Source organism: Oryctolagus cuniculus, chromosome 6, assembly GCF_964237555.1.
Source record: "Oryctolagus cuniculus chromosome 6, mOryCun1.1, whole genome shotgun sequence".
Taxonomy (NCBI): Eukaryota; Metazoa; Chordata; class Mammalia; order Lagomorpha; family Leporidae; genus Oryctolagus; species Oryctolagus cuniculus.
In genome coordinates this window covers 24,073,874-24,099,783 of record NC_091437.1, presented here as the reverse complement: position 1 = coordinate 24,099,783, position 25,910 = coordinate 24,073,874, and the positions used below count along the sequence as shown (strand labels likewise).

The 25,910-nt window shown below is 50.8% G+C and overlaps 1 long non-coding RNA gene across 2 annotated transcripts in view; it reads right to left on the bottom strand.

The window, feature by feature from the left end:
• Window positions 1-1,691: 1,691 nt before the first annotated feature.
• LOC103347879 (uncharacterized) overlaps window positions 1,692-25,910 on the bottom strand; it is a 38,346-nt gene continuing 14,127 nt past the window's right edge. The window contains exons 3-5 of one of the 2 annotated variants that reach the window (XR_011389738.1): window positions 23,777-23,895; window positions 12,007-12,142; window positions 1,692-2,229 (exon numbers count right to left, since the gene is read on the bottom strand). This is a non-coding gene — a long non-coding RNA (uncharacterized lncRNA). The other variant, XR_011389739.1, reaches the window with a different exon arrangement.

Genomic DNA, 25,910 nt, shown 5'->3' with positions numbered 1-25,910 from the left:
TATCCCATATCAGAGAGCCAATTAGAGTCCTGGACGCTCTGTCCCCAGTCCATCTTCCTGCAAATGTACCTGGAAAGGCAGCCAATGAGGACACAAATGCTTGGAGCCTTCCACCCAGGTGGGAGACCCAAATGGAGTTCCTGGCCCCTGGCTTCGGTCTGCCTCAGCCCAGACTGTTCTGGCATTTGGGGAGACTCTAGTGGATGGGAAAGTTCTCTCTCGTTCTCTCTCTCTCTCTCTCTCTCTCTCATTGTCTCTTTCCAAAAGCCAGGAGCTCATCTGGGTTTCCCACATGGGTGGCAGGAGCCCAAGCACCTGGGCCATCTTCTGCTGCTTTCCCAAGCGCATTAGCAGGGAGCTGGATCAGAAGCAGAGCAGCCAGAATTTGAATCAGTGCCCCCATATGGGGTGCCAGCTTCCCGGGCAGCAGTTTAACCCACTGCACCACAATGCTGGCCCCGTAAATAAATCTTTTTGAATAAGGGAAACATATATGAAACACACAGATGACTGAAGGCGTCTGGCAACTACTTGTTCATTCATTTATCCAACAAAAATCATGTTGAGGAGCTACTGTGCGCCAGGCACTAGGTTAGGATCTGTGTGTTTCTTAATGTGCATGACAGACAAGGAACTTGTGGTCCAGAGGGAAATATATCCATATCCATGTACATGTACATGCACTTCCTCTAAGACTGTGCCCTCTGAGAGGACCTCCAGAGCTAGAAGAGGAGCTCGCCAGGCCAAGACAAGGACAGAATATGCAGGGAGGCTGGAGGTAGGAAAAAAAGGCAAGAAGCAGGCTGAAAAGTGAGGAGGCGGTGAGAGACAGGGCCACAGAGAGGAGCAGGGCCAGACTCCCCAAGCCTTAGAGATGCTGGAGAAAAGCCTGTGCGGCGAGCCATCACTGCAGGGCTCGGTGAGATGGGGCTGGGGCGCTGTGCTCCGTTCATGCTGCCGTTGGGCAGAGAATGGACCGCCAAGGGCAAGCCTGGTCAGGAGGCTATTGCTGCTGTCCAGGCAAGAGAAAGGTCACCTGCTTTGGTTCAGGATGGTGACAGTGGAGGTGGACAGAAAGGCAAACTACAAAGGAATGGTTCAGGTATGGCTAAAGGACTGCGGGACGAACCAGATGTCAGTTTGGGGTGGTGGTGAGGAACAGGGAGGTGTGAGGCTCCTGCTTTGAACAACTGGGTGCTGTAAGTACCCAGGAGAGATTAGAGGAAGAGCAGGTTTGGTGAGAAGAGATCGAGAGCTCTGTTCTGGATGTGTGAAACTGCAGATGCCCTGAGATATGCAGCAGCTGCAAGCAGGGCACTCAGTGGGTGCTCAGTGGGTGCTCAGTGTCCCCAGGGCGTCCGCAGCCCTGGGGTCCAGGGGCTGCTGCTGTGTGACAGACTGCCCTGCTCTTCACACCATGAAGCAGCAATTGCTGGAGCTGGCAATTTGGTCTGGGGTTAGCTGAGTGGTTTGTCTGCTCTTCTAAGAGAGAAAGGTCTAGAGCAACGTCACTCACGAGTTGATAGGCTGCTGACCTGCGGGTCTCAGTTCTCCTCCGAGTGACCTGTCCAACAGACAGCTGAAGATCGTTCACAAGGTGTTGTCCACGTCCAAAGCTCCAGTGCTGGGTAAGTCTCAGTGCACAGAAATGTCCAAGTCTTCAGTCACATCACTTTTTACCTGCTGGCCAAAGCAAGTCCAGATCTGAGGCTGGAGGAATGGAGTCTACCTTTCGATACAGGGATTGGCAAAATTATATAGCAAAGAGGGAAGCAAAGGATAAGAGGCCGTTGTGTGGTCCTAAGATGAGCTCACTAGGGAAGAACATGCTTCTTTGGCTGGGGCCCATGTGAAGTTGTGAGCAAGCCAGCACTCACACCCAGCTGTCTGCTCTCTAAGGGAGTTCTGAACACAAGCACACTGGGCTTCTGTCTGTTCTTGTTTTGATCTTTACTCTTCTTCCTAAGGTGCTCAGGACTGAAAGATCCAGGACTAGCAGTTTAGGGGTCACCCCCTCTCTGTGGTCTGCCTGCGAGACAAGCATAGGAAACAGTTTGACAGTAATCTGAGTGTCCAGTTGAGTGAATTCTTACTGGCCTGTTTTACAGGTGAGAAAGCTGAGGTTGACAGCGCTGGGCGGAGGTCACTTGTTCAAGGTCAGGCTTGTAAGGGACGAGGTCAGGTCTGCCTGCATCCAAGGCCAGAGCTGCAGTGCCGTGCTGTGCTGTGCTGTGCCAGAGGACAGTCCAGAGCCCAATGTTAATTTTTACTTCGTTTCTAACAGATGCAGTGTGCTTTGTAGATAAAACTTTAAGAACAATGATGTTCCCTTCCTCCCTCATTCCTTACCTCCCACTCTCCTTCCTTCTCCCTTTATTTCTTTTTTGTTTGGTAGCTTCTGAGATAATACATTTTAAATTTACATTACAGTAGAAAGGCTTAATATTTCACCGAGTAAGAAGTTTAACAAGTAAAAAAGCAAAAGGACCCCAGTTTAGTGGAAATATAAACAGCTATAAATCATAACAATGAAAAAATGACCATTTCACTCATTTACAGTAAATTCTAAAGTAATCATAGATCATTACAGCTATTGTAGTATAACATTCTGAACCATTGGTTTCATAAAGGTATACAACAAAGTTTTACAAAACTACTTGCAGCAACACTGATACACACAGATGTTTCTTACTTTTTTTGCTTTGTTTTGTGAATTTTAGTCCCCACAAACAAGGGAGAACATGTTTCTGGGCCCAGTTTATTTCACTCAACATCATGTCCTCCAGTTGTATCCATTTAGCTATAAATGGTAGAATTTCATTCTTTTTCATAGCTGAATAATATTCCATTGTGTATATATACCACATTTTCTTTACCCATTCACCTGAGGATGGACACCTTGGTGGATTCCAAATTTTGGCTGTTGTGAGCAGTGCTGCTATGAGCATGGAGGTGCAGGAATCTCTGTGATACATTCTGTTCCAGTCTTCTGGGTATATACCCCGTAGTGGGGTTGCTGGATCATATGGCAAGTCTGTCTCTAGTTTTTTAAGAAATCCCCACACGTTTTCCACAGTGGCTGCACAAATTTACATTTCCACCAACAATGTACAAGCTTTCTCCACATCCTCCCCAGCATCTGTTACTCTCTGTGTTTTGGGTTTTATCCATTCTGACAGGGGTGAGGTGATATCTCATTGCAGTTTTGATTTGCATTTCCCTGATGGCTAGCAATGCTGAACATTTTTTCATATATTTTTTGGCCATTTGTATTTATTCTTTTGAGAACTGTCTGTTGAGTCCTTTGCCCATTTCTCAAGGATTAATTATTTGTTGTTGAGTTTTTAGAGTTGCTGATATATTCGGATATCAATCGTTTGTCAGATGGGTTGTTTGCAAATATTTTTACCCATTCTGTTGGACGTCTTTTTGCTCTATTGATCATTTCCTTCTCTGAGTTTAATATATTCCCACTTATTTAGTTTTGCTGTTGTTGCCTGTGCTTTGGGGGTCTTGTCCAAGAATTCATTCCCTACACCAATGTCTTGAAGTGTCTGCCCTACATTTTCCTCCAGCAACTTCATAGTCTTAGGCCTTAAGCTTAGGTCTTTGATCCATCTTGAGTTGATTTTTATATATGGTGAGAGGTATGGATCTAATTTCATCCTTCTACATATATAAATCCAGTTTTGCCAACACCATTTGTTGAAGAGATTCTCTTTAGTCCACTGTATGATCTGAGCCCTTTTATCAAAAATCAGTTGGCTATACGCATGTGGAGAAATTTCTGGGTTCTCTATTCTGTTCCATGTTGCCACTACTATGTGTCCTAAGGAAAGTTCAGATCTCAATTTAAAAAAAAAAAAAAAAAGCCTAGTTCATCCATAAGGGTGAGTAGTCCTGTCTGAAATTCAGACAACCTCACTGACCCCTGGAGGGCCATAGTTTCCAGCGGGTGGGAATGCTGAACTGGATTGATGGAGCAAGGATGAGAACTCTGAGTCCCAGCAGGCACCTGATGGAGCCTCTGCTGCTCTGCCAGGATGCGTGCTGGGCAGCGAATGCACAGGGCTTCCGTGTCCTTCCTTCATGCACCTTTTTACTTCCTTGTTCCAAAAAATAGGTCCCACACATGCTCTGCCTGGAGCACTGCCCAGGTGCTTGGCACAGAACCGTGACCGAGCAGACGCGGCTGCCGTGCTCAAGAAGTCCACGTTCTGATGTGACGCCGGGAGGAACGCCACTCCCTGCTTACCCTCCCCTCCCCCAGCAAGCCTGGCAGACAGCCCTCAGCTCTCTTACATGCTTCCTGGGACAGAGGGCTCACTGCCCCCGGGGAATGGCTCAGTCCTTCCCTTACTCAGTTTTCTACCAAGGCAATTCCTTGCAGCAGGTAAAACACGTGTTCCCTTCCCCTTGAACTCAAAACCAGTTTTAAAAATAGATTTATCTGTTTGAAGGTCAGAGTGAGACAGAGAGAGAGGGAGAGATTCTTTCCACCTGTTGACTCCCCACATGGATCAGGCCAAAGCCAGGAGCCAGGAGCTTCCTCTGGGTCTCCCACATGGGTGCAGGGGCCCAAGCATTTGGGTCACCTTCTACTGCCTTCCCAGGAGCATTAGCAGGGAGCTGGACTGGAAGCACACAGGCGGGACTGGAACCTGCACTCCCGTGTGGATGACAGTCCCAAGTGGTGGCCTAACCTGCCACAGCACTGGCCTCACACAACCACACTGAAAGGAATAAACACACTTAGGAAATCCACAGGATGGGTTTGATGCGTTTTTTCTCTCCATCTTCTCAGTGTCCCGAAGCCTCACACGACAGTCTGGGCCTTTCCTTAGAAACAGTAAAAGTGGACCAAAGACCAAGGGGGACTCCAGGCCACATTTGCAGCAGGTGCAGTGGATTTTATTGATCCAACAAAGGCAGGTGTTCTCTTCCTCAGACTCAGGAAGTTGAGGTCTTGCTGGGGTGGGGGCCTCACCCTGTCACTTGTCTGTGGGAACCAGCTGCCATGGCCTGAGTGCTGGTGAACTCCCCAAATCCACGTGTTGTGTCCTGACCCCCACAGAGATGGCATCACGAGGCGGGCCCTGTGGGAGGCTATTGGGTCGTGAGGGCTGTACTCTCATGAGCCCTGAATCCCTGAGGCCCCAGGGTGCTTGTTCCTCCCTCCCGCCACGTGAGGAGGCAAGGAAGGCACTATCTCTGAGAAGGGGCCGTCGGCAGGCACTGACTCTGCCAGCACCGTGACCCTGGACTTCCCCAGCCTCCAGAGCTCCGGGCAGTGCGTGTCTGGTATTTGCCAGTTTCCCAGGTTCAAGCCTAGTGCGACAGCTGCTGGGACATGCGAAGGCCACAGCAGAGTGCGCGGAGTTCTGCTTCCCAGTTAACGGCCCCAGTTTTTTTGCAGGCGGACTTGTGTTACCTCGCTAACTCAGAAGCTTTAGCGGGTTAACAGAGGGAAGTTTTTCCCAGGCCTCTGGGAGGTACGGAAGGAGGGCAGACCTGCTGTTCCGTGACCCCAGCTGGCACTGGGTGGGAGCCCGTCAGGAAGCTCTTCCTCCCTTGCTGGCTGGCACCCAGATCTGTTCCTAAGCCAGAGCCAGTTGTGAGCACAGAACCTTTGTACCCAGCATGGGGAGAAACAGAAGGGGCTGTCCACGCAGCCAGGTAGCCCGGGGCCACCACCCCTCTGCCCTGAGGCCCAGAGCTTCCCTCTCCATGAGCACCTCAGACCACACAATCAATGGTTGGTGTTCTCTAAACCTGTGAGCTGCCTGTGCCGCAGATCCCCACAAACCAGGGCCACTGCCCACCGAAGAGCTTCCTCTCTGGATTTCTGAAACCGTGCTGTACGTGGCATGCTTCCAAAGCCATACCCGCCCCACTCTAGCCCCAGTACCTTGGATCTATTTACCCTGAGGTGTGGCTGTGTGTGTGTTTCCTTAATCTCCTCTACTGCCTTCTTTTTTTTTTTAAAGCTGACGTATCCTCACCGTGAAGTTAAGTACCGCAGAAATTAATGCAGGACATGACAAGTCTCCCATACTCCCTGCCTTCCTCCTCCAAGATCACGACTATTAATAGCTCTGACTCTATTCATCTCCATTTTGTTCCTATGCATCTACTATCAAAAAGGATATCACTACACTAAGCATTTTGCAACCCACTTTTCCTGCTTAATCTATATTTGGAGGCTTTCCATGTCTCCGCAGTCTGCACACTGAATCGCCTCAAGGTTTCTTACAGCTCCTATCAATGGAATGTGCATCGTCTCACTTTGTTTTGCAATTGCAGACTTGGCATAGTTAGCAGCCTTGCATGTTTGTGCATCTGGATGAGCACCTGGGCCCTCCCGGTCTTCTCTGTCACTGGCACGCTGCAACAGACAAGCTGCGCCTGTGCCTCCGTGCACGCAGGGGCATGTTTTCTGCAGGACAGAGTTCTCAAAGGAAAAGCTGAGTTACAGGGGAGGTACATCTTCAGTTCTGCAACATACTGCCAAATTGTGCTCTAAAAAGGTTGTGCCAATTTTCATTCCTCCTGGCAGAGTGTGAATCACTCGGTTGTGCTTGAATGTTGTCCTTGGCTTTGACTGAAGGACATGCTAAGACACAGCCACAGAGTCCGCTCCTGCACTTGCCGTGGGATTTCTGCCTAGCACAGTGTGGTCGTCATCACTCTGCACCTGCCACAAAGCCCTCCTTGAGGCTGCACATGAATGATGAGATGATCTAAGGAAACCTTCTGAAAAGCTCTAAGAGGCTGGCGGCGGCAGGATGGAAGCGGCAGTGGGGAAGGCCCCTGGGCAAAGCATCCTCTGCCTTACCCAAGGAGCGTTATCACTTTGTCATGGTGGAAATTGCACATCCTTTCTGCCACACGCACACACACACATACACACACACACACACTTCCCAGGTTCCTGTGCTCCAGACTCACTCAGTTATCCAGATACAAGGATCACTGAAGATTCCATTGCACCCCTCCTTGGCCCTGCAGGTGGACGCGTGAGCAATGAGCTCACAGTGCAGAGTGAGAATGACATGGCCACTGGTCAGCTCTCAGCTGCACGGTGACTCACTGTCTTAAAAACCCCCCACTGCTCTACCTACTCAGCCTGCCCCTCTCTGTGTGATGCAAGATTACCGTGGGCAGAAGAGTGTTCCATCCATGTGACAAGAAAAAACAGCTAAGTACAAGACCAAACTGGGCCTCTGGCCATAGGGTTAGATCAGTTACTACAAGACAAGGTGGTCCGGAGAAGAATAACCCAAAAGCAATGACAGTTACCTTTAATTCAGCACTACCATTCCCAATACTACATATTCCAATCTCTCATCGGTCGTCTGGGTATGGCTCGTTATCCTCTATGTCTCACCTGAGTAGTGAGCTAGCCTGGTCCCTCGCTGTACTCTGCTGAGCTTTCCCACGTTCTGAACACAACTCTCACATTACAAAGCAGCCCAGATACATCCTCTTTGATGCTAGAACAAATCCAGGCTGGAGGCCTGAGAAGACAGCGATGAATGAACCTGTTTGCCGGTTGGGGAAACTGAGGACTGTTTTGCCTGAAGCCCCTACAGGAGTGGTGCAGTTGGCATATGAAGCAGATCTGCTGGCTGTGGGGCCTCCCAGGAGACCCCAGCTGATTGTCTGTGTTGGGTGCTGGTCCTCAGGTCTGGGGGATGTCCTCCAAGCACTGGGCCACCCCGGGGTCCTCCCAGCCAGGTGGCAGACCTGCAGATGAGCTCAGATGCTGTTGGAGGTTTGGGACTCCTTAGTCAACTGTTTCCAGAGACGGTGACATCTTGGTCGGCTGGAAAGCCCACGTCTGGCGCTGGCCTGGCCTGGAGCTGCTCACCCTCACCACTGTGTTCAGTGAAGTCGTTCTGAGCCCACGGCCACAGGCTCCTCGGGATCCGCTTACATGGAGGTTGGGGCTTTGGATGCTTTTTTCCTGTTTTCTTTTTTTTCCTTGGAAGAAAAATTCATGCTTTGAACAAAGTTGAACAATTAGAGGAAGGAAGAGAGCCCCCTCCGGGCCTGGGATGGGGGGGCTCTTTCTACAGTCACTCTGCCACCTGGACAAGGTGACCGCCCCCGGTAAGACCCACACCTGTTCTCCTTCCCGGAAGCAGCAGAGGCTGCAGGACAAAGTCAAGTGCAGGGGGAAGCTCGGTGCTCGAGGGTCTGCTGAAGACGGGCCCTCCCGCTCTGCTGGACCTGCTGCTGAAGGGATGTGTGTTATAGGAAGAGGGTTTTAGGAGAACTGAAGCTCATTAAATGCCAGCTAGGAGCCACAGGTGAGAGCCTCGCTTCTCCTGATTCCCAAGCAATAGTTCAGATAAGAACTAATATCCCCATTTTATAGGTGAGAAACTGAGGCACTGAGGGGGTGGTGGTTTGACTAGTCACACATGTAGGCATGGAGGAATGAGGGTTTACATCACCAAAGACACAGGGGCCTGGGGAAAGCCAGGAGGTGGAGAGGTGGAGGGGGTACAAAGTACTCTGCAGCTGAGTGAGAACTCCCGAAAATCTCCTTTAAGGACTTCTTGCGCCAACCCATCTGCTTCTCACACGTTGCTTTGAGAGCCACTTGCTCCTTTTCGTGTGTGGATTGTCCACGAGGGCTGATTTGAAGCCAGAGTTGCTTCCTGGTAAGATAATTGCTCTGCTCAGGGTTGTTAGCGGGTGGCTGCAAGACACAGGACGAGAAGGCCCCAGAGCCACTGCTGCTTTGTGGCCAAGAGCTGTGGCTCACAGTGGCTGCCTGAGAAGGAGCCCAGCCCACTGGCCCCAGGCAGAGTCAGAAAGCAGAGAGATTAAGCGGGCTGCTCAGGCCTGAGCTGCTATCCTGTGAGTCCCTTGGAGTACCCCACATTGCCTTCAAGCAAGGGACGTGGGGCAGGTCCCTTCCGCCCAGGCACAGCCTTGGTTTCTGTCCCTGGAAAGTCAAGGGATGGACTGAGCTGCTGTATCCAGTCTCTCCCAGCTCCGAAGTGCTCTGCTGGGCGTCTCATATTCCCGGATCTAAGAACGCTCCCTTTCCTATTATTTTTCACACTTGGAACCTGCATAATTGTCCTTGGTGTGTTACGTTAAGATTTGTTCAATATTAGATCCATCTTTGATTGTGGTCTCCCACTCCCCACTGGGTCTGCATTGGCGACCGACAGCACGAAGCTGGGAGCTGGGCCGCTGCCCTCCCCACGCCAGCCCCTCGGAGCCCTGGGCTGCAGCGCTGGGCCGGCTGCCTTTTGTTTCTCCTCTGGAGGGTGTTCACGTGTCTGTGCTGAAGGAGATGGAGCGTGAAGAAGCTGAAAGCCACAACGGAGAGGAAAGGCCGGAAGTTTACAGGAAAGATGGCTAATCCTTGCCAACGGGGTGGAAAAGTCAGACATCTGGTTGCTGGTTGCGTTTCCTGCTGAAATTCAGGGCAAAAGGTCCCCCACGAATGTGGGTGTGGGAGGGAGCAGAAGCAAGGCAGGAGGAGGGTGCGGGCAAGGCGGGAGTCTGTGGCCGGGGGAGGGGAAGCACTGGCAGACAATGCTTCCTATATGCTTTCGGCTCAAATCTCCTTGCAAGAGTGGGCAGGCGACTTGGCAAAATATTCAAAGCGAACGGGCTTCCGGGGAGTGCGCGGCGTCTGAGGAGCCCGTACAGGTTTGCTTGGCCCAAGCCTGTGTTTTCGGGAGGATCCCCGAGGCCTCCATCCAGAGTCCAACCAGATAACAGAAGCTGGGAGTTGACCTGGAATTCTTCATCACAGTGCAAATTATCCTCAAGGAAAGAAACCAGATGCCCCGATGCTTCGTGTGTGCCTTTCACGGCCACGAGCCCTTCCATTTCAACTGCACTTGTACCTCCACGAAGCACAGTGTCCTCCATCTGTTCCCCACCATCTCACCCTGGTGACCAAGGATGCAGGCAGGCTGGGGACACGAATTCTGCTTTCACAGAAAGAGAAACGGACCCAGGGAAGAGAAGGAAGTCGACCCGCAGCCTCCACCAGGCCTCCGGGCTGACATCGGGTGTCAGGAGGAGCTGTACAGACGACCCAGCTCTGTGTGAGGGGACCTGTGGCCCTCAGGGACCTCCTTTGCTCACACAGGGCCTAGCCAATCTTTTGACACCAAGGAATCCCAAATGAGATAGTGACTGCTGGTCCAGTGACTGTTTGTCATAAGCAACCAATCCACTCAGCTGTAAATTCACTTTTCCTTGAGACAAACCTCAGCTGATAGCCCTTACTTTATGTCAACAGTTTTTGAACCAATACTATACAATTCAACATGCTATACATTCGAACATTTTCACTACGTCAGGAGAAACTGTTGTATTGTGTGATTAAACCTTCCAATAAAAACAGTGTGTTGGGCTTCCTTCTCTCCTCTGTTTGTCATTGACCAGATATTTATTGGATGTTGTGCCTGGTGCTGGGGATACAGCCACAAACCAGCAGGAATGAACTTCAACTTGGCGATGGGGATGACTGACAAGACACAAATAAACCTAGGGGAAAACAGAACTCTTCCTACGTGGCTGGAAGCAAAGAATTGTGGCCAGCAAAAACTAATGGGGATTTGTACAGGATTGGGGAGGAGACAGGAGACCAAGAGGGAGGGAGAGGAGGACAGGTGAAAAGAGGGTGACCACAAAGGCCCAGCACAGGCAAGGACACCAGGTGTCTTCAAAAACTTAATAGAAGGGGCTGGCGCTGTAGTGTAGTGGCCCAGCCTTTGCCTGAAGCACTGGCATCCCATATGCATGCTGGTTGTTCTGGCTGCTCCACTTCCAATCCAGCTTCCTGTTAATGGCCTGGGAAAGCAGTGGCGGATGGTCCAAGTGTTTGGGCCTCTGCACTCACGTGAGGGATCTCGAGGAAACTCCTGGCTCCTGGTTTTCAACTGGGGCTAGCTCTGGCCATTGCAGCCATTTGGGGAGTGAACCAGTGGACAGAAGACCTCTCTCTGTCTCTCACTCTCCCTGTCTGTAACTCTGCCTCTCAAATACATAAATCAATATTTAAAAAAAAAAGTTAATAGTAAACATGTATTATGAAAACACTTTGCATGGATTTCAGTTTCTTTTTTTTTTTTTTTCCAAAATAAACTTACCTTTCATCCCATTGTCCAGGAATGTTTTGGAGCCCCCTCATACCATGGGTCCCTGGAAGCATCGAAGAAAACCACCGTGGCCTAAGCTCCAGGAGGCTGCTAGACCAGCAGCAGGTGCAACAACACGCTGTGGATGACGCCTTCATGGGGAACCTCCACTTTCCCATCAGTAAAGCACACAGAGTGATACCAACCTCACTGGACGGTTGAGAGAATTATCAAGTTCCAGCCCAGGAAAGCAAAAATCTCAAAGCAAGGTACACAAATGTGCCTTTATCCCAGTACTAAGTTTGCTTTGTCGTGGCATTAGACGTATTGGTCATCAGTTTGTTCCGAGTTTCTCTTTCCATTCAAGATCGAGTTGTCCATCAGGGAACTCTGCAGAGGACGCACCACAAAAGGGCAGAGCGGAGCTTTTGTCCTGGGCGCCATTTCAGTTCCTCATTCATTGCTGGAGAGCATTCCAGGACTAAGGGAAGGGTCTCCCCCAAGTGCCACGAGCAGCCGTTTGTGTGTAGAAGAAAAGTTCTTCCTTTCCTCCTGCCAGTCCCTGCCCGAGGATTCGGGAGACAGTTTGAAAACTTAGAGGATGGACAGGCCGAGGTAAGTGCAGACAAAGTGTCTGATGAACTGGAAAGCAGCGCTTGGCATCCCTCTGACAACTTTCCGGATGCTTCTTCCTCCTTCCAAGTACCACTTCTCCTTTGAGAATCACAGAATTGTGGGTAATTAGGACTGCAAGTGTACGGGTACTTCATTGTTTTCTGAGAATCAATTCTATTTTATAGTTTACAAAACCCTTTGTGGGACAAACACGAAGGCCTAGCAAGGCTGAGAGACAGGCAGGCTGCCTTGTTAGTCACCTCATGGCCCTTACCTGAAAGCGCTCTCAGACACCAGCTCGGGGACGCATTTTGTTCACCCTCTCTGTTTCCCCTTCCTGAATGGATGCTTGAGGCGAATGGCCTGTCTTGTTCACTGCTGTGTGCACAGTGCTCAGAGACACGTAGATACTGCAAAAAGGGAGTAGAAAATGCAATTAAAACCTAAGTTTATTTTGCTGGAAAAAACTGGAGATCTCTGCATATTTTTTCCATGATATACATTTTCTATGGACTTTGTGTGCATGGATTCAAATTTTTGGGGGGCACCAAAATAAACTGTTTTTAAAAATTTTTTTTCTGTGCAGCAACTGAAGCTTATCAAATTTTGATGACTTTTCCACGTTTGTACAGGTACTAAAGAGTAGGGCCAGAACCAGAAATCAGGTCTTCAGCAGATCTCTCCTCTAACCTCCTTTCTGAGCTAACTACATCTCTTTCTGTGGTGTAACCACAGGATAAATGAACTATCTTAGATCTGGAGTCTCTGAAAGACTCTCCCAATGGTACACTCGTAATCAGCTTGATTTTTTTTTTCCAACAAAGGATATTGACACGAAAACCAATGTAGGAAAGGGTGTTTGGGAAAAGCTACAGGCTGACCTCAAGGGAGGGGCACCAGGCTGCCACGGAGTCTGTAACAGGATTGGCCACCCCACACATCGTGTGGCTGCAGACAACCGCAGCCTGCAGCACATCCCTGATGGCACTCTCGGGAAGACCAAGTCAGGACACACTGCTCACCGCTTGAGTGGGCGCCTGGAGGGGAGGACAAGGCTGGACCACTGCCCGCCTCAGCTGCACAGACTCTGCTGGGTTTACGTCGCACAGCAAGGCACACAAAGGAAAACAAACACCCAATAAAAACTGAAGCGCTCATTGCATTCATTATGTTCTATTTAATGAGCCTGGAAAATGTGTGCTTCAGCTTAACGTGTTTCTATTAAAATAATTAAGACATAAAGAAAAATAATTAAGACAGAAAGGAAGGGCCATGTCCACAGGCAGGCCAGTTGCCTCGGTGAACTATCCGTGCCCAGCACAGATTGAGAGCCCATGCCGCACCAGGCTCCTCCGTAAGCACTTCTCTTGCTTACCTCCCGGGCCCTCACCACCATCTGGTCTCCCTCAGGGAGGTTAAGCACCACAGGGGAAAGCTATGGAGCTCAGACTCCAAGTCGGACCTCTCCAGGACCAGAGCCGGGCTTCTTCCACCACTGTCCGGCGCACTGTGCTCTGGGTGATGCCTGCGCGAGGGGGCTGTGGCCGATCACAGACGCAGGAAGCGTCCCCCCTACAAAACACAGCATCTTCCCCTCGCTGCCTCTCCCCCGCTACTCACAGTCCGTCTCTGGAAGCCCTTTCTCTTCCAGCTCCCTGCTTGTCTCTTTCCCCTCAATCTGAAAGCCCCTCGCACCAGCTCGCCACACTCCCGCGTCTGTCTGCTGGGAACAAAGGGAGCTAACCCGGTCCTCACGTTTCATCATTTGAACGTGTGCTTTCCGGCGTGCCTGGGAGCAAGCTTAGGGAGTTCTCACCGCTCCGGACATAGCAAAAACACACCTACATCTTCCTTTTTTATGAGTTTATTTTTGATTCACATGTTCATACAAAATCTCTGCATTGTTTTATTCAGCTACGCTTTATGGGTTCTACACCCACATATTTGGATTCTTTCTTGGAACGGCCTACACTTGGATTTTGTCTCCATTATTTATCTTCCAAGTATATCATTTCCTTTCTCATAATCTTTATTGCTTTGCCCATTTCCTCTGCATTTCGTAAAGCATGCTAGCATTTATCCTCCATGTCAATGATTTAATTTTCTGGGCATTAATCTGATTTTTCACTGCCTCCAATTCGATGATTTTAATCTTAGCATTAATATGAGTCTGAGTTTCCTGGCCCTCCTTCAATCCCTTCTCAACTCATCTTGTTTTCTCCTTGCAGCTTTCTAGACCCATTTCATAGAAACCCTGCCTATTCAAAGTGCCAAACAGTTTTCCAAAAATGCCTTCTCGATTTTGCCATAAATAATTTTTGTTTTCATGTCCTTCTGAGTTGTTGAGATGTTATTTGTGTTCCTGTTCCTTTAAAAAAAAAGATTTGTTTATTTGAAAGGCAGGGTGGCAAAAAAAGAGAGCGAGAGACAGATAATATTCTACCCATTGGTTCACTCTCCAGATGGCCACAAGAGCCAGGTCTGGTTGAGGGTGAAGCCAGAAGTCTGTAACTCCATTCAGGCCTCCCACATAGGTGGCAGGGACCCAAGTGCTAGGGCCACCCTCTGCTGCTTTCCCAGGTGCATTAGCAGGGAGCTGGATCAGAAGCAGAGTAGCTGGGACTTGAGCTGGCACTCTGATAAGGAATGCTGGTGTTGCGGGCCGTGGCTTAACCTACTGCAGCACAATAGCCACTCCTGGTTGTTCCTTGTCCAGTTCCCCTTTCCTACCTGACTCTACCCAAAGAGAGAGTTCCCAGGATAGATGCATGAGCGCACAGTCCAGCCCCACTTCTCACACATTCCGAGAGCTGGAATGGTGTAGGACCCAATTCCCAACACCTGGCAGGAAGCACGGTCCTGGTTTTCAGCAGAATGCTGTTTCAGAAAAAAATCTTAGAATCCAAACACAGAGTCATAACTCTACTGTACTGAGGAATAAAGGCCCAGCAGACCACTCCTGTCAGGTACCCATCTCGCGTGCAGGTGCACTGGCTCCTGTAGCCTTGTCCCTGGCTCGCTGATAGCTTGAACTGATGAACTGCAGGAGAGACGCGACCCTCCTTCTGTGCTGTGATGAAGATTTCCCCACTCTGCCTGAAAACACTGACCTTGGGAACTGCATCCTCTGGAAACCTCTCTACACTCCCCCTTGCTCTCTCGCCCATCCCCAACCTCCCTACTCTCGACCTTTCTGGGAATGGGCGACCTCTGAAGGGCCGTGGGCGGGAGCAGCACTGGTGAGGAACAGGACGTGCCAGGCCCCGGTTCTGAAATCCTGCCCGTTGTTATGACTGCTGCAGACCCCAGGAGGCTCCTGTGGCTTCGCTCTGCGTCTGTCAAGGCCGCGGGATCGCCTGCCGCACGGGGGAAGCCAGTTGCCAGTGCTGTTTCCCTGGGTCCTGCTCCACTTGCCCTGTGTTTGGTGGAAGCTCTTTCCACGCTCAGTTTATAGCCACTTGACAGCTACTATGAGTCTTGGGCGTCCTCTGTACCTTCACAGATATTTTGGTGGGAAATTGGGCCAGAAGTTAGTAGGGGGCTGCTTGCTTGCAGCTAGAACTGCCAGTTCATTTCAGCCGAAGATCGTGGGGACCGCAGGTGCTGTGCTGCCTCATCTATAGAAGCAACCTCTGTTCTGGTCTCCACAATTCTCCCTTCACAGTTTCGAATGAGACACTCAGCACCTCATTACAATGTAAATTGGAAGCACAGCTCAGACATTTTCTACTAAAAGAGGTACTTGTGATCAAACTAGCTAGGCAAGAGCAGGGCTGAGACCCTCTGGCTCTGCCCGGTTGTTCGCCCGGGGTCCACACTCCATCTCTTTCCCGCCTCACCCTAGAGAGGGGGAGGTGGCCACCTGGACAGCACCTCTGGCCCTGGCCCCGCCAGCCTGGCTCCTTCCCCACCCAGAACCCAGACACAGGTGTGAGAGTCCCCTTTCATCCCAGCTTGCCATAGCCATGACCTTGCTGTAGGATATTTTGTTCTGTTCCAGAGCCCAACAAAGTCCGCATTTAGCTAATGAGCACCATATCTACCGGCACGTAAAAGACCCCATTGTTTCCTCCCGTTTATGGAGGGAGGCGCGCGGCCGCCTGTGCGAGGCAGACTAACCAATAGCTTTACAATGAGCGGCTCCTTCTGCCCATTAGGCCCAGGGTGGGGCTTAGCAAAATAGGCCAGGGTATGTTTTCCTTCAGCTTCAGTCTTTTACGGCACAACGTATTTCTCAAAGCTTTTTATTAAGGTATTCAAGCTATGAGCGCAGAAGGGTTCAAGAATGTTCCCCTGTGTTCTTCTTCATCTTCTTGGAATATCTTTGGGAGAGATACAATCACTAAGGCCCTGGGAGCAAAAGCCAACAGTCACCCCAGGATGACTGAACACAGCATCTGGCCCAGCAAGGCCACCAAGTCAAGGGAAATGGTGCTGCCCCTGGCCAAGAAGGACAAAGGGACAAAGCTTCCAGGGCGTAGCAAGTCACGGAGCGGGGCGCTCAGGTGGAGAGACTTGCATGCATGGACACTTGTATGCTATACAAGTAATTCATCCTCAGGGTAAAAACCCAAGCAGCACAGAAAGGAACAGGGTGACCCAGGTTCTGTTCACAGCCGCAAGATGACGCCCAGACTCGTGTATACAGATACACGTATGCGAGGTCTAGCTTCCAGTTAGCCTTTTATTTCACACTTGGGGAAAACGCTTCTATCAAACTATGAACTCTAATGGCTTTCAAGAGCTACTCTGAGCTCTGTTTTCTCATCTGCTTTGAATGCTTTTGCAAGACAGGTTGTCTTTCAAACAGTACAAGATTGAGGTAATACAACTGGTGACATTTTAAAGATTTATTCATTTGAAAGGCAAAGTGACAGAAAGGAGGAGGAGGGAGGGAGGGAAGGAAGGAAGGAGAAAGGGTGTGTGGGGGGGGGAGAGCAAGGGCTTCCATTCACTTCCCAAAATGCACCCAATAGTCCAGTCTGGGCCAGGCCAAAGGCAGGAGCCAGGAACTCCATCCTGGTCTCCCACTTGGGAGCAGGGGTCCAAGCGCTTGGACCATCTTCCGCTACTTTCCCAGGTGCTTTAGCGGGGAGCTGGAGCTGAGGGTAGAGCAGAACTTAGTCTGATTCACTCACATGGGATGCTGCTGGTGGTGCGAGTGAAGGCTTAACTCACTGTGCCACAAAGCCAGCCCCAGGTGAAACTTTCAAAAATGGGACAACGAAAAGGGGGCACAGAGTCGACAATCAATATTTACTGATTTATCCATTGGTGAAAAATAACCTATAATGTTTTTTGGCAATTTGATTTTTCCTGTTAACAGTACATTTTGAGCATCTGTCCCTAGCGGTGCCTGCAAATCGGTAGCAGTGTTGCTAGGCACTGCCCTGTATCCACTGGGGGATGCACAGCCTCTTCCTTGGTCTGTTGACATGTGTGCTGCTTGTTTGCTACCACAGTCTGCACCACACTGACCATCATCTTGTGCTGTCTTTGCATGGCAAAGCGAGTCCTCTGCAAGTTAGTGACTGGGAGGGCAATGACTCCTGGCTCACAGAGCACGCACAGGGTGGGAATTCAGGATAAAGCATGAGTTCTGCATGCCTTATCGAGGAAGTGGGAAAGGGAGCAGAAACTCCTCAGCCTTGTTGTTTCAGGTACTCTGAGCCAGCTTCTCCACGGGCCTCACCAGCTGTCTTAGCAGACCTGCAGGGAAGAAAGCGCTAAGTGCAATGAGCTTAGGTGATCAGCAGGTGGCAGGTGGCTGACCCTTGTTCAAAAACAACTTGTGATGTCAAACCATCTCCCAGTGCTGGCTGGAAGCTGGGACTCAGTACTGCTGAGAAACTCTGGGACCCGGCAGTCCCCTAAGCACAGGGCCTGGAAGCTGCGGAGTTCATATATCGTTGTCATCAGAGAAGTGAATCAAGGGGCATTAAGGACCAGGCGCCTCTGAGGTGTCCTGGGTGGAGGTCAAGTGTGCCCTGTGGGTGGATTGCTCTGCCTTGCCTTGTTGTATTGCTCCCCACTGCCACAGCTGTTGTATTGCTCAGCCTTGCCTGGGGCTTTCCCAGCGATCCCCGGGTGGGCTGCGCTCAGCTGAAGCTGCCTGGCCAGCCCCGGCTCCCCTTTCTCAGTGCTTCCCAGGAAAAAGAAACTCTGTGCTCTCCCAAAATATGAGGTTCGTGTCCGACTTTCCCCCGAGAATACTACATAACAGAAGGCAACTTGACACAATCGTCCACATCTCCAGGAAAGAAAGTCCACAACGTGTTTTCAAGGGGGAAGCCAAGCTCTCAACATGCGCTCAGGGACCTGTGCAGGGAGTTTTGATGCAAGAAAGACAAGAGGTCTGTAAAATGGACGATTTTAAACACATCGTGAACTGAAGACTGCAAAAATGAAGACAGCATCAGGGCAAATCCTGAAGACGAAGGAATTCGTGGCCTGGAAAATCAGATGCAGGAAGCATCTGTGCTTCCACACACATGCATGCTAAAGAACAGCCACAAACTGCCCCACAGGTCACAAAAGCCAAGACACAAACAAAGGCAAAGATTCAAAGAATGAATACAAGTGGCTTAGAAGGTTAAGCTGCCCCCTGCAGTGCTGGCATCCAATATGGCGCCAGTTTGAGTCCTGGCTGCTTCATTTCCAATCCAGCTCCCTGTTAATGTGCCTGAGAGGGAAACAGAAGGTGGCCCAAGTTCTGCCACCCACTTAGGAGACCAGAGGAAGCTCCTGGTTCCTGGCTTCAACCAGTCTAGCGCCTGCTGTAGCAGCCATCTGGAGACTGAACCAGTGGATGGAAAATCTTTCTCTCTTTCTCTCTCCTTCTCTATCTCTGCCTTCCAAATAAATAAAATAAATCTTTAAAAACTTAATGAAGATAAAGTTCATAAACATTCACCCTGAGGGTTCGGATATGCTAACTGCAGAAGATGTTTTAGGCAAATGTCATAGCAGGAGAAAAATAACAATAAAAGAAGTAATGAAAGAAAATGCGAAGCTGTAGAAAAAGCTGCACTTTTAGAACTAAACTAAAGGTCTCCCTAAATTCCAAGCTGCAGACACACAAAATGAAACAATAAGACGAAAACCAAGGCCAGTCACATCCTGAAGTTTCTCAAAGCTGAGATTAAAGGGAAAGTCCAACCTGTTTCCAAACACAGAGAAAGAAGATTAATCAGACTCTTGAAAGTCCTCATCTACAACAGTGGAAATGATCAGGCTGTGAAACAATGATGCCAGATATTCCAAGAAATGACTACATTCCAAGAATCTGACATCCAGCCAAGTTATCATCCGTGGGTATAGATTCTTTTTCTGGTCATTCAACAACTCATAAATATAGCAATGTCTTCCAGAAAGTAGTAAGTACTTCAACCAGATTAAATTTAAATTCAAAAGTGCAGATTTCAAGCTAAGATAAGAGGAAGAGTACAAAAACCTTTGGGAACATGAACATTTACAGTTAAATCTAAAGCCAGGGATGGTGACGTGATGGGGATGGTAACATCAGTGTAAAGTAGTAAGAAAGACGAGAGGGGGGCTAGCTCTGTGGCACAGCAGGTTAAAGCCCTGGCCTGTGGTGCAGAATCCCATATGGGCATCAGTTCGGGTCCTGCCTGCTCCACTTCTGATCCAGCTACTGCTAATGCACTTGGGGAAGTAGTGGAAGATGGCCCAAGTGCTTGGACCCCTGCACCCATGTGGGAGACCTAGAAAAAGCTCCTGGCTCCTGCTTTCAGCCTGAACCAGCCCGGGTCATTGCAGCCATCTAGGGAATGAAGCAGTGGATGCAAGATCTCCTTCCTTCTCTGTCTCTGCCTTTCTGTAACTCTGTCTTTCAAATAAGTAAGATAAATCTTATAAACAAGATGAAGAAAGACGAGAGGGAATGGAATCTCTTACCTGAGGCTTACATAGAGAAGTACCAACACAAGTTTCACATAGCACATTACTGAGTAGAGAAATACAGGCTTAAGTTTCTTCGCAAAAATTAAATTTTAATATTATAAAATTCTGCTACCAAATGACTTAAGTACAAAACAAAACAATTAAATATGTACATGTATGTATAATTGACAGGTTATTCAGCAAAATATTAACAGTGAATAGTGGAGGGGCAGCTCTGTGGCACAGGTTAAAGCCCTGGCCTGCAGTGCTGGCATCCCACATGGGCTCTGGTTCTAGTCCAGGCTGCTCCACTTCCCATCCAGCTCTCTGCTATGGCCTGGGAAAGCAGCAGAAGATGGCCCAAGTCCTTGGGCCCCTGCACCCATGGGGGAGACCCAGAAGTTCCAGGTCCCTGGCTTCTGATCAGTTTAACTCTGGCCATTGCAGTCATTTGGGGAGTGATTCGGCAGATGGAACACCTCTCTGTCTCTCTCTGGCTCTACCTCTCTCTGTAAGTCTGTCTTTCAAATAAATAAAATAAATCTTAAAAAAAAAAAGTAAATAGTGGGATTATGGGTAACTCGGTTCTCCTTTTTCATTTGTGAAAATAATGGAACTAGGGCAGGCATTGTGGCAAAGAGGGTTAGGCCACCTCTTGAAGTGTCAGTTTGAGTCCTGTCTACTCTGCTTCCAATCCAGCTTCTTGCTAATGCATCCCCCAAGGTAACAGATAGTGGCCCAAATTCCTGGGCCCCTGCTATCCAAGTGGGAGACCTGATAGAGCTCCAGGTTCCTGGCTTTGGCCTGCCCAGCTCTGGCTATTGTGGGCACGTGGAATGTGAACTAGCCAATGGAAGATGTCTCTAGACTTCCCTTCCTGTCTCTGCTGCCTGCCATTCAAGTGGATGAAAACAAATATTAAAAAATAATGTTGGGGCCGGCGCTGTGGCTCACTTGGTTAATTGTACACCTGCAGTGCCGGCATCCCATATGGGTGCCAGGTTCTAGTCCCGGCTGCTTCTCTTCCAGTCCAGCTCTCTGCTGTGGTCCGGGAAGGCAGTGGAGGATGGCCTAAGTCCTTGGGCCCTGCACCTGCATGAGAGACCAGGAGGAAGCATCTGGCTCCTGGCTTCGGATTGGTGCAGTGTGCCAGCCGTAGTGGCCATTTGAGGGGTGAACCAACAGAAGGAAGACCTTTCTCTCTGTCTCTCTCTCTCTCTCATTGTCTAACTCTATCTGTTAAATAAAAAAAAAATTCAATACATCTATGGCAGGCTAATTTAAAAAAAATAATGTAGAATGTGTAAAAGCAAAACTAAAAAAACTAATGGAACAATGAAATTCCACATATGGAAGTAATGAAAAGTCTCATCCCCTCGGATACCAGGGGACCTGGTTTTGTCTGCATCTTGGGGACCGCTTCCCATACTCCTGAAAATTGAGCCATCTGGTTGGGTGGCTGGGGCAGATCCAGAGCCACCAGACCCCTCTGTCATGGGGGTTGGGCAGGGGCACACACATTCAGAGCTCAGCAGCCTTCCTCTTCCATCGGAAGGAGCGGAAGCCATCTTGGTCTGTCTGGGGAAGCAGCCACTCCGGGTCAGTCAGCGAGGAGAGCGAGCGGACCACACAGACAGCGGAGGAGCAGAGGGGGCAGTGACGAGTGTGAGCCCTCCCTCCCCGCCAGCCACTTCCCTGCATTCCTGTCATCCGAGTCAGTACACTTCTCTTCCCCCTGACGCTAACTGGGATGGTGTCTACCACTGCTGGCTAAGAGTCCTAGCTGAGGCCATGTCCCAGCCATGACAGACTGGGCCGTATTTTCTGTCTTGGCCTGTCTGGGCTTACTTTGGCAACAATGCTTTCCCCTGTCTATAGGATAAGATTTTTGCCCAGGACAAGCTTTTCTAGGAGAGCAACCAGGTGTTCTCACTTTCCTTGTGGGGGAGGGGAGCCTTTGGGATTCCCCCTCCGTACCATTGTCAGGTGGTTTTTCCCGTCTCTTTTCTGTCCTTGGGTTGTCGCCCGGCCTTGCCGGGCCCCAAGTCTGCACCTGTTCTCGGTAACAGAAAACCCTTCTCAGGAAAGTGCTCCCGCCCCGCACTGGCCTCGTACCCTCACACTCCTGCTCCTACTCACTAAACCCCAGAACGCCCAACACTGATCTCACTCACGCCGCGCCTGCTTGCCGGGGGCTGACCCGTCACGTGCCATCTGGAGCACAACTTGTGCCGTGCCTTCTTCCTACTGCCCACCACTCCAGCCTAGGCTCCGACACCCACTTTCATGGTACCCTTGACTTCCACAGGGGTCCCGACACGGGCTGACACAGGGAGCTGCACGTGGGCCATGGTGAGGGTCACAGCACGCTCTGTCCTCAGGGGAGCGGGGGCTGCGCTGCCTGTGGCTCTGGCCCCGGTCTCCAGCGCAGCGGCTGACACACGGCTGGCCCTCCCTGGTGCATGGAGGGATGGGTGAGTGCCAGTCTGTCCAGCCGGTCACGCACGGGGCAGTTCCTGGAACACAGCGCACAGCCCTGCTTTCAGGAGGCCTGCCAAGGAGACACTGCAGGGATGAATGGTCTCTGCGCTGACTTCGGCATGATAATGAAGACATGGATCGGGAAGCGGGGTTTCCAGGAAAGCTGGAGTCTAAGAGCAAGAGGCTGGCGGGGGCCAGGGGCGGCTCTGGGTCCTAGCAGTCCCTGGCACACGCGTCCTCTGCAGAGAACGTTGCGGGCCACTGGGAAAGCAGCTGAGCGGGGAAATCCTGGCACAGCCACGCTCGTCCTGAACGGTGCCCGTCCACTTCAGGGGTTGTGTGACGCGCACAAAGCCTCAGAGTCATAGGAAATTCCTGAAGAAAGCGCTGGGCGCTCAGAGGAGGGAGGGGCGGGCTTTCGCTATGAGAACCACAGCTTTCAGGAGAATTTTGTGGCATTTTGGTGTCGTTTCTCACAGCATAATCACAGAACAAAGATCTGAGTGTGAATTGCACCTTGCCAGTTGCCACCCATGTGACCCAAATCAAGCTGCTTAACCTATCTGGGCCCCAGGGTGTTTTTAAAGATTTACTGGAGCCGGTGCTGTGGCATAGTAGGCTAAGCCTCCACCTGCAGTGCCAGCCTACCATACGGGCGCTGGTTTGAGTCTCGGCTGCTCCACTTCCAATCCAGCTCCTGGGAAAGCAGCAGCAGGTGGCCCAAGTGCTTGGGCCCCTGCACCCACATGGGAAACCCAGAAGAAGCTCCTGGCTCTTGGCTTCAGATAGGCCCAGCTCCAGTCATTGTGGTGATTCGGGGAGTTAACCAACAGACAGAAGACCTCTCTGTCTCCTTCTCTCTGTCTGTAACTCCACCTCTCAAATATTTAACAAAAACAAAAAGATTTATTTATTTATTTGAGAAGCAGAATTACAGAGAGATAGACACACAGAGAGTGACAGAGTGACAGAGAGAGAGACTCAGAGAGAGTTCTTCCATCTGCTGGCTCACTCCCCAATGACCTCAATAGATGGGGCCGGGCCAGGCTGAAGAATCTGGAATTCTATCCATGTGGGTGGCAGGAGCCTGAGTACCTGGACCACCCTCTGTTGTTTTCCCAGGCACGTTAGCAGGGAGCTGGACTGGAAGTGGAGAAGTCGGGCCGAACTAGCTGGGCCTCAATTGTTTTCTCCTGAACACGGGCAATAGCAGAACCGCAGGGTTACAATGGGCAGTGACTGTCAGTATCAATGTGACAGACAGCACGATGCCTGGCCCTTAATGAGCCCTCATACTTGTGAGCCCTGCTGCTGTCTCATTATTGCTGCTGGTGCCAGTGCTGCTACATCCCCCAGAACGGAGCACACAGCAAACGCCAATGGAGCGAAAGTGACACTGACATGGTAAACAATGCTGACTGCAGCCAGTCGGATCTGGAGGTGAAGAGGATCCCACGGGATGGGGTCAGGTGTCGGGGGGAGGCCAGGGGTCTCTGTCATGGGGTGGGTTGTCCTTGTGGGATTCCTGGCAGTGGTAGTTACTAGCCAGTTATGTGTACACTGAACCAACACACACCACGCCAGGGCCACCCAGCTGACTAGGAGGTCCTGGCTTGGACTCTGCAGAAGATCTAAACCAACCAACAAAGTCAGAAACCCACCTCTGGGCCGGCCTTGTGGTGCAGCTGGTTAAGTTGCCAGCCATGATGCCGGCATCCCAAGTGAGTGTCAGTTAAAGTCCCAGCAGCTCCACTTCTGATCCAGCTGCCTGCTAACGTGCCTGGGAAAACAACAGAAGGCGGCCTAAGTGCTTGGTCCCCTGTACTACGTGGGAGACCCGGATGGAGTTCCAAGTTCCTGGCTTTGGACTGGCCCAGCCCCAGCTGCTGTGGCTATTTGTAGAGTGAACCAGTGCATAGATCTGTCTCTCTCTTACTCTACCCCTTAGATGAATAGACAGATGTTTTCCAAAATTAAAAACAAAAAGAAAACCCCCTCTGTTTGCTGGCTCCCACAGGCACTCAGCGTCCGGCCCTGGCTGCTTTTCCGGATCGTTCTCTGGTCACTTCCCACACAGGAACCATCAGTGGCCTCCACGCCCAGCGGCTCACAGCCTCCACAGCTCCCCCACTCTGAGCTTCACAGGGTCCTTCCCTGGGAGCCAGCTTGCCCCTGCGGCCTGGGCTCATGGCACCGTCCCCTCCTCCCTATCCCATCCCCACCTGCACCAGCAACTCAGCGGCCACGTGCCTGTCCTTGTCCCACAGCCCAAGACCCCCACCCCAGCTTTTCCTATCCATTTACTACATTTTTTCCTGGGCAGGAAGCGACCAGGCTCTATTTTGAGCGGAGGACCGGGCAGCACCTCCCTGGGCCTAATGCTTCCTCCCCCGCCAAGAAACCGCACTCGGACAGTGCTCGGTCAGAGGCCTCTCAGTCTCTGCAAAGGCCTGCGGGGCTATTCAAGGGGCCCAGATCCTCCGAGCCTCCGAAAAGCCCATCTTATTTTCTCTTTCTTCCCAACCTCAGCTATTTATAGCTCCGCACACAATAGCTAACCTTGGAGAGCTGCACACTTGGACAGGCTGGGCCCATTGTCTCAGCACCGCCCACGTGCAGCCCGAGGCTATGGGCCCCAACTGGCAGCTGCCTGCAGGGAGGAGTCCAGAGCCAGGGAGAGGAAGCAGGCCCTGCCATTTGGGGCTCTGCAGGTCCCGGCGCCGTCACTTCCCTGCGGTGCAGCCATCCACAGACAGAAGCAGACCGTGGCCTCCTCAAGTGTGCTCACAGCTTAACTGAGGTCTCACTGTCACGTGGTAAACTGCATGATGCACTGGACATATTCTGCACCCCTGAAAACGTCACCACAATCAAGACAGTCAACACACAGAGCCCCCGCCCCTTTGGAATGCTACCTCACCCCCACTCTTGTCACCCCTTCTCCCGGGGTTCTGCATCTAGTTTCCCGCCAAAGAGACCAGTCTGCAGTTTTTAGAATGTGAAGTAACTCAAACCCTATTTTATATACTCTTCTGGCTCTGCTTCGGATTCTCTGCATAATTACCTTGAGATTTATCCACGCTAATACAACTATCAGTATTTTTTTTTTTATTTATTTGACAGATAGAGTTAGACATTGAGAGAGAGAGACAGAGAGAAAGGTCTTCCTTCCGTTGTTTCACTCCCCAAATGGCTGCCATGGCTGGCACTGCACTGATTTGAAGCCAGGAGCCAGGTGCTTCCTCCTGGTCTACCATGCGGGTGCAGGGCCCAAGCACTTGGGCCACCCTCCACTGCCTTCCCGGGCCACAGCAGAGAGCTGGACTGAAAGAGGAGCAACTGGGACTAGAACCCGGCGCCCATATGGGATACCAGCACCACAGGCAGAAGATTAACCAAGTGAGCCACAGCACCGGCCCCACAACTATCAGTATTTTGTTCCCTTTTATTGCTGAGTCATATTCCATTGGATGACAGAACACAGATTGCTTATTTGCTGGCCTGGTGATGGTCATTTGAGTTATTTGCAGGTTGTGGCTATAAAAATGAGGGTACTGGCTGGCGCCACAGCTCAATAGGCTAATCCTCCGCCTGTGGCGCTGGCACACCAGGTGCTAGTCCCGGTTGCTCCTCTTCCAGTCCAGCTCTCTGCTATGGCCCGGGAGTGCAGTGGAGGATGGCCCAAGTCCTTGGGCCCTGCACCTGCATGGGAGATCAGGAGAAGCACCTGGCTCCTGGCTTCAGATCGGCGCCGGCCACAGCGCGTTGGCCGCAGCGGCCATTGGAGGGTGAACC